Raw genomic sequence first — 10,000 nt, forward strand, 5'->3', positions numbered from 1 at the left:
ATGGCAGACACTATATTATAAAACTAGACTCAATGATATATATATATATATATATATATATATATATATATATATATATCTCACATTTCCGTGATTCATATACATATATCGAGCTAATTAGATATTAAAGGACATAGTAGCTCGATATAAATATATATATATATATATATATATATATATATATATATATATATATATATATATAATATATACATATGTATTGCAAAACCTTTGGATGAAAAAATACCTAAGTAAATGTTAATAATCCTAGTCAGAATAATGCAAACCAGTCATTCATTCACACTCATGAATTTCATTTGAATTATAAGGATAATAATTCATCACAAACACCGAGAAATTTAAATGATGCCTTCTTGCTTAAATTTCAATTCTGGTTTAAAGTGAATTTCATTGGAGACTGCATTGTGTAACCAATCTCTCTCTCTCTCTCTCTGTGTCTCAGACAAAGAAAGTTCTCGGGATGGATCGAAACCTCTCGAAGAACCCATCTACGGAGGTGGACTCAATAAATTTCAAATATCTGATATGTCTTACCTGATCAAATGAGGTCAGACTCCCTGAAATACCCTTCTCGATATGGAACCAGATGTTTAGAGGCCTTCATGGAAAAAGGGCGGCCGTCCTAACAACCACAGACTATGACGAATCGAGATTACTAATGGTGTCTTTTGTCATTCTTACCAAATGGGAGTCAGCGCAGTATGCACCCAATGGAAGATGTGTCAGCTTGTGCGCGCGCATGCGTACATATTATTTAGAGAGGATTCCTTCATTCGCCCAGTCATTTTGAATACAACTGAGCTTGCACGAATCTGTACAGTGTCGAAGAGCTCTGTGTCATTGTAAAATTGCTTTTGCTTCTCAAAGGTTTTCAGTTCTTTCTTCAATCCCGTATAATTGTGCATCCATACACTTTCTTGTGTATATATACAATGACGCGTATGTCTTTCAATGCGAATATGAAGGTGTCATAAATTTTTACGCGTGCATACCTCGCTTGAATGTGAAAAATAACATGGTATAAACATTCAGACACACAAACTACATGCTCTACGCTTATGCATGTGTATATACACACTTATATATATATATATATATATATATATATATATATTCATCATATATATATATATATATATATATATATATATATATATATATATATATATATATATATATATATAATATATATATATATATATAACAAATCACTCTGTAAACAAAAATATATACCAAAATAAGTAGTTAAGGCGAAAACCCACTTCAGAGATGATTTGCAATAGCATGGTCAAAAACACTCACAAGATATTTGAAGGCCTATTCCATTGACTGCCAGATGAAAGACTTGTAAGCAAAATGAAAATCTGCTGAATCTAGATGAAACATTTAAATGTGTTTCATCTAGTAAAATAATAATAATAATAATAATAATAACAACAGCAATAACAACAAAAACAACAACAACAACAACAATAATAATAATAACAGCTGCAACAGAACTGTTATGAAATCTGCATCTACTCATGATTTATTGGGCCATTCTTAAAAATGGGGACGACAAAAGAAATCAGAAACCTCCTAAAAAAAAAGAAGAGAGAGAGAGAGAGAGAGAGAGAGAGAGAGAGAGAGAGAGAGAGAGAGAGAGAGAGAGTATGGATCCCTTTAGTGAATATATTTATCAGTCAATTTCCAGACTTAACCGTAAAGCACGCATCATACCCTAACGATATCAACGACAAGAATAAATGTTCGTGAAATATGAAATCTGTCGGTCAGTCGTCAAACTCAATACCAACCAGTTCACCATTAGGACGCTCATAGACGGCGTCAAGTAATATTCTCTTAGTTTTAAGGACGTCATGAGTTATCTTACAAGTGCATACCACAGTATTACTGTTACATTATCTAAACACTATGTAAGCCTAAATCCTTTGTCCAGTACGACTGAGAAGATCATTTAACCATTTGGTGTCGTGCATCTGTTCCAACCAAAAGGTGGTTTACAAAGGCCGACCTCTTGGTTCACCCAGCTTGAAACTTGAACCATCATTCTACAAAGACAAATGCTGAACTAATTCTCTATGCTCGTCTTCCAGAAAGATCAGGGTACATTTCTTTTGTGCCGAATTATTCCATTAGCGAGGAACTGTTGTGCTTTCATTGTAACAAATTCTTGTGGGTATAAGGTTTGACTGTTGATGTCCTCTCTGTCTTTAAATAAAAGTATTACACAACTGAGATCAAGCTTAATTTAATGCTAAACACTAACAAGCCTATTGTTAACGAAAAAATTTAAGTTTTCAATTCTCAAAATGTAAACCACATTGGAAAACTAACAAAACCCTTGATATTGTGGAGCACATTCTAAAAATTCCTACGGAATGAGATAAAAATAGAATGGTACTGCTTTCTGAATGACTTCCACATTCCAGCTTATATTACAGTACCCCTGGCATATTAACTTCAGCATTCCAGTGAACTGGAAAGAAGGTAATTGCACTAAAAAGCACTCCACAATAGTTTTCAGGATCATATAACTTTTAAAAAGAAAATACACAGGCGCCTGCAAATGATTCTGAAACTATAATATAGTAATTTAATTACACGCACACATTATATACATATACATAACATACATACATATACACACATATATATATATATATATATATATATATATATATATATATGTGTGTGTGTGTGTGTATGTATGTGTGTGTGTATAATTATAACAGTGTAAATAAAGAATCTAGAGGAAAAATGATAATGATCAGCACGCATTACTTAAATACAAAACTGGGTACTACATGATTACTTGTAAAACAAAATTTGTGATGTGCAGTGCTACGGGAAGAAGCAAATTTCAATATGACCTCTAGTAAGACCTCGACCTTACGTCAACTGAACTTCGGTTATCTTTGTGAAGTATGTAGTCAAATATTGAATTTACATTGCGAATGGTTAAGGACTAGATTAAACTTCCAGTTGACATTTTACTTCAAGATATGACCTTGTTATTGAATCTAGACTCCACGGCAAAATGCTAATTCACACCACCCACACGTTTTGTATAATGTCTATATCTATAAAGACGTTGAAATCACTGTGGCTTAAAGCTTCAGTCTTACTAGACGGACTGACACACAAGGGGCGGACAAACAGACATCGAATAGTAGGTCAGCTACTAGAAATTCTGGAATGGTAAACCGGGGCCATAAAAATAATTTGGTTAATCTGTCATTCACCTGACTTCCGTTAATCTGCTGCTGTGTTTTCCTACTTTATATTTACTTCTACGACCACCTTTGCATGTTCCCCTCATCCAATTCTATAAAAAAAAGAAAAGAAAAAAAAACCCATAAAAGACCCTGGCCCTTTCCCAATGTACCCTAATGTTATCTTTTGTGCCAAAACTTAAAACTAGGCAAACATCCCCACCGTGGTCGATGAAACGAAATTTAATTAAACAGAATCTTAAATTAATTTCTAGGGTTGTTGTGACCATTGTTTGTCGATCCGAATTCCTAATTAACTCTAGACAACAGAACAGCCCAACTCTGAACTCTCGAAGATTTGAAGTGCCTGAGAGAGAGAGAGAGAGAGAGAGAGAGAGAGAGAGAGAGAGAGAGAGAGAGAGAGAGAGAGAGAGAAGATATCGTCTTTGAAAAAAAAAAACAATGAAGACGAAAGAAAAAAGAAATCTCTTTCGTTGTTAAACGACAAAATGCACTAAGTAAATGAAATGTCAGTTATTCTAAACGTATGGGTAAAACATAAAAAAATGGCATTCCTATGGAAATTGAGCATAGTTAACAGGTTGAAAATTACTTAATGAAAGAATGCTTCCGTTTTTGTTAACGGATTTTCCTAAGGTGATTTTTCCATAAGAAAAATAAATAAATAAAATAAAATAAATGTCGCCACTACTGGCTAGGAAAATGGCAAAGTAGAAAATATTGCCACAATCCAAGAAGTAACGATGACAATCATAATAATAATCACGTTCCATTTGATCACAGGAAAAACATGAATTGAATTTGTTGTTTTTATTTCCTTCTTGTCATCTACACATCACAAAGACTTCTAATGATAGCAGGGGAACCATAGTTGGCTGTTTTGCGTAAAGTGTTCGTATGTAAAATGTGAAAATAACAGGAAGAAAATTGGTAGAAATTTTAACTGATGGTCTTTCCCATATTAATAGGAATAGCACCAATAGTTTTCAATCTTCCTAATTACGCCAAAAATTGTTTGTTATTTCTAATGGTAAATAAAAAATGAAATGAATAAAAAATATGTCTGACATCAATAACAGTTAAATTAAAATTCCGGTGCCAGAAAAAGAAGAGTCGTCAATAATAATTAAAATAATGGTTCTGTTGCCCTGAAATTCCACTGTTTAGCTACAGAAAACTATAGAAATCAAGAACACACGACTTCGCAGTAAGAGAATTAAGTAATGAAGATGACTTTGCATTCACGCAATGAGTAAACGATGAAAATGCAAACTGGCGCATGTCCCATTTTCCTCGAAGGAAAACTGATTAAAAAAGGATGTTGCCTAATTAGGCTGTTTCGCCTCGTTCAACATTATATTGTTGGGTATACCATGAATCTGTCTGTCTGTCTCCCTCTCTCTATGTTTTTGTGCAATTGTGTATTGCAACCAAATTCCAAATAGAAAATGAAACAAAGTGAGTCAACTATAAAAACAATAAAATGCGCACATCTGGTAAGATGAGCTAAGCTATTACCCTAAAAGGTATCATTTTTCTAATCTACATCACTAAGAAACATTAACTGAAGATATAGAGTATATATATATATATATATATATATATATATATATATATATATATATATATCTATGCATATACATACATACATATGTATATATATATATATAATATATATATATATATACACACACACACACACACACACACACACACATATATATATATATATATATTATATATATATATACTATATATATATATATATATATATATATATATATATATCATAACACCTGAAGATAGATGCCAACAATAATTACCTTTCTTGGGGATTCTAACAGTGTGGTCTATGTGTCGACCAGCTGCCTCAGTGGCCGACGTTTTTGTGTATATATATATATATATATATATATATATATATATATATATATATATATATATATATATATATATATATACACAGACAAAAACACTTCATAAGACTGGTAACACATTTCTTAAATCTCTGGTCATAGAACGACCATATCCGCCATCTGGACACCAATTAGTTAATCATGATATCCTGAGTAAGCACATCAAGAGACATTTCCTTTTCTTTTGAAGTATAGCACTGGACCCTCCCCAACCTTTGGCGTCACTCCAGAACGTTCTTTGGGACCGGAATGTCCCTTGAATCTATATAATAACCTGACGAAGGAAACTATCAGTGGTCATTGGGAGGCGTGGCAACGGAGGCATCTTTCCAACAACACCCATTACTAATCCTTCGGGACACGCCCCCCGACACTGCCACGACAACCCTGATCTCCGGTCATACATTATGGCCTTTCTCTTCCATACAGCTACTTCTTCGCATGAACCTTTTCCCTTTCCTTCCTGGATACCATTTACATTCTTAATTTATGATTTAATTCTTACAAGCAGAATTTCTTGGAACATGTCAGAATGTAAACATAAAAAATGTAACAAACGCAGCCATTTTTATGACTAAGCTTTTATCATTAAAAAAAAAGCATGTTGAATGTGGGAAGTTTTAATGAAAGAAAAAGTACGAAATAAATAAAGTAATATGAATACCTGAACGGGGAATACATCGCCTCTGTTATTCCTAAGCATTTTCCTAATTTATCTTCATTGACATTTCTTAGAACATTGCTCTCAAGTGCTGCAAAGTTAGGTAACTGTTTTGCGGTCGTATGGCCCGATTTAGGCTTCTGAGATTGTGAGATGATTATTAATTCGAGGCATTGTGAATTCATCCACAAAATCTGACTGACTCGAGACTATGGGATTTCCATACCTTCATTTGTATTCCTAACAGACCTCGCAGTTCTTGACTGATTCAGAGTGATGATTGCATTTCTCTTATGGAGCCGAGTCGTTTGATAATTTATACTCTTCATCTTACAAATTCCAGGTAAAGTTTGTGTTTTCGACCTATTTAAAGTTGCATTTGTAAGTTCACATCAGGTAGAGAGTATTCAATTGGCATAAATCTTCTTTTATTTACTTCAAGAAAATTGAACTAAAGCTTGTAAAATAGTCACTTTAGAAAATGTACAGTGATGCTCAAATCTCATGCGACATGACTCCATAGGATTTCGTTCAAAATTCACTAACTGGCAACCTAGCATGCTCCATATTTATCCTTTATTTCAATGCGAAAACGCGAGTATCGCATACGCTAAGGCCATAATATGTTTCATAAGAGTGAAATCTTTCATATATTTGAAAATTGTAAGAAAATGTCACGTGTAGCCAAATTTCAGAAAAACCCTTACGAAACATTTTCAAAACTTTCGTTCACTCATTGCTGAAGCATTTGACCAAAACGAAGTCGCCATCAAACCTCAGTTCAAATGTTAAATAAATAAATAACAAAATTGTAACATTAATAATGCTTCCAAAGCAAACATAAAATTTGAAATTGTCCTATTTGATTGTTTTTACCCTCAACGCTGAGAAAATGTAAATATGTATATACAAAAGTAGAATGCGCCCACCGATATCAACGAGTGAGGGGAGCATGTGTAACGTATCAGTGTCGGTGCAATAACAACCACCTGGTATATAAGTAGGTCTACAATGAGTAGCGACCATTAAATTATCTTGAAAAAATTTACTTTATGTGTTTAAGGAATATTTGGATTTTCATACATAATTATTTGTTATCTTCTTAATATTTCAAAACTGATAGCATACTAGCAAATATTTGCTTATTTGTCAAAGCCAAGATATTATTCCTAGGCTTAGGTGTTAGATTTCTTTACTTTACGCTTAACATTCACATCTCTAAATTAACAATTTCTAGCCAGAATGCAAATGAGGTTATCTACACATTCTTGCACTTCAAGTTACCTTATGAAAGAATAAATTATACATCAAAAGCGAGCAGAAGGACTTTTAAGAAAATAATATTGTAAACCAGTTGAAAAACCAGTGCTCCATATGCCTTGATATTAATACTTATGATATTTCGATTATAGCCATCTTCTCCATATAACCAAAATCACCATCATCTTTTATTCTTCAAAGAACAGGTAATCTCTACAAATAAAAACATTAGTAAAGATTACATCTCAGAAAGCTTAGATTATTTTTCTAGGCCTATAAATCATTTTGCAACATACAGGCAACTTAAACACAGCCTGAAACTTCAACATTCAAAGAAAACTGGTTGTAATTCATATTCCTCAAAGAACAGGTGATCGCTACAAAGAAATTCATGAGTAACATTACATCTCAGATGGCTTAGATTATTTTGTAGGCCTATAAAACTTTTTCCAACATTTTCCAACATACGGCAGCTTAAACGCAGCCGAAATCTTCAACATTCAAATAAAACTTGTTTTAATTCATATCCCTACATTAAAATTGTTGTTATGACTGTTGAGCTTATTAGGTCTACTGTCATAATGCTGCAGACATGGTTATGTTGACCAGTCCGAGGAGCATGTCAAGTGTGCTTTCATTGCTGGCACCGCTAACCTTATCACACCACACTTGAACTGAGCAACGTAAAGATAAAAAAAAATCAATTCAAATCACACAAATTAAGAATTATAACAAAAGGGATCATATCTATTTAACCATAAGGAAAATATGCTAGCTGTGGATTCACAAACTTTTCGACATGAATGACATTACAAATGAAAAAAAGAAAAAAAACAGCACTACTTGGCAACATCACGTTGAGTCTGAGAATATGGACGATACAAAAAGAATCATGTCGCATGAGATTTGAGCCCCACTGTACTTGCCTTTCATAACCTTACTTTCGATACATAGTGAGGCCTTTGAATGAACACATGGAAAGAAATTCTGTCAGGCTGGATGGTTGGCTTGGATTAAGCTGGAGCCGATCTTACTGCCGGGGCATTTGACCAGCATACCCAAAAAGTATTTTTACCTTTCAACCTTATTGATTTTCCATGTTCTATTTTTCACAACGGAGCTCTGCAATACAGCGTGTCTTGGCAGTTATAAATGTACTTAAGCCTTTGCTCTTGCTAATATAGCAACAATATATATATATATATATATATATATATATATATATATATATATATATATATATATATACATATCTTTGATGTTGGATCTGAAGGCTTTTTAGAGACAAGCGTATTCAGAAATGAGCAAAGAATTTGAGAAGTGACCAGAGATTCTACATACACACACACACACACACACACACACAGACACACACACACACACACACACACACACACATATATATATATATATATATATATATATATATATATATATATATATATTATATATGTGCGCGTGTGTGTATATCTTGTAATACACTTCCATTAAAAGATAAGGTTGTAAAGAGAGACGGCGATCTTTCGCGTCCTTAGGATACATGGGATAGAGATTTTCTTCTTAACACCCTGTTTTACACAAAAGAAAAATATGGCCGCAAGTGAAGAAGAATATAGCAAAAGAAAAGACGCACATATTAAATTTCTCACAAATATTTGTAGTCATACTCATACACACAAATACTGCTAAACTGATAAAGAAGGATGAAAGCTTGAAAATAAGGTACACGATACATTCCTAATCAGACAGGAAATAATCAATTTAAGTTTTGGGAAAACGCCAAGGTACAGCTACACTGCTGGACAAAAGTGTTCTATATTTGCGGTCGCCTAATCCAAAAAATTTGGGAGGTTCGTTAGCTAATAGTTTCCTGTTCTTATAAACCTGACTGTATTAATAATTTTGACATTTCATTTTGTTTAAAATTCATTCCCTTGATGATAAAGTGACTATTTGGATAACTTGCAAGTTGTCATACTACTATATTGTGAGAGAATTATTTGAATTTGGTTTTGACATTTACAGAATAACATCGACATAAACTCAGCAAAAGCGGGGATGGTATACAACAGTCATCCTAGAATGTGGCTGAACTACGCAATTGCTTCCTAATGAAAAAGCAAAAATGATGACATACGGCCAGTCGTCTTTACTGAGGATTTCTGTCACGTGAGTCTATATTTTCATGTAAAAATATTCCTTCCCGTAAAAAGACAGGAACAAAAATGAACAAAGATTAAATAATGAATGACATTTAAATTTTACATAAAATATCTAAATTTGAAAACAAACTGACTAAAAGCAAGTATCTAATACTAGCAAATAAGCAAATATCTCGACGTCCATGATTATTCTTCATGGAGGTGTGTGGCAATGTCCAAATAACTAGAGTTTTAGTGTCCTTGCCGTTCCTATAATCCAGCCCCGGAGCGACGTCGTTTGGTCTTCATAATCCTTGCTTTACGACTCATAATGAGACACGTGCTCCGCCAAAGAATGACGCACATTAAATACTCGGGACGATACAGCCCACAATAACCATCTTTCTTCCTCTGTAGAAATTGTGGTAAGGCCCGACGTTTATATGTTTTATTTGATCCGCTAAGGAGATATGACACATAAATATTCCTGAGATGAAACCCGTGGCAATACCAAGGCCTGCAGTTTGGGACGTCTGGAAGAGTCTCTCTCGCTCTCTCTCTCTCTCTCTCTCTGTATGATATATATATATATATATATATATATATATATATATATATATATATATATATACACGATACGATAGTTACGGGGCAAGGGGCTTATGTGATTTTGAGAAAATCCTGAGATATATAACAAAATTTGATTTCCAAACGAGACATCGATCGGAGTTGGACTCACTTGGCGAACTTTTCTTCCGTCTGGAA

The 10,000-nt window shown here is 33.5% G+C and overlaps 1 protein-coding gene across 1 annotated transcript in view; it reads right to left on the reverse strand.

The window, feature by feature from the left end:
* Positions 1 to 10,000, reverse strand: part of LOC135215385 (uncharacterized) — a 624,294-nt gene that overhangs the window by 35,174 nt on the left and 579,120 nt on the right. The window lies entirely within an intron of this gene.

This window comes from Macrobrachium nipponense, chromosome 5 (assembly GCF_015104395.2).
Source record: "Macrobrachium nipponense isolate FS-2020 chromosome 5, ASM1510439v2, whole genome shotgun sequence".
In the NCBI taxonomy this organism is placed as follows: Eukaryota; Metazoa; Arthropoda; class Malacostraca; order Decapoda; family Palaemonidae; genus Macrobrachium; species Macrobrachium nipponense.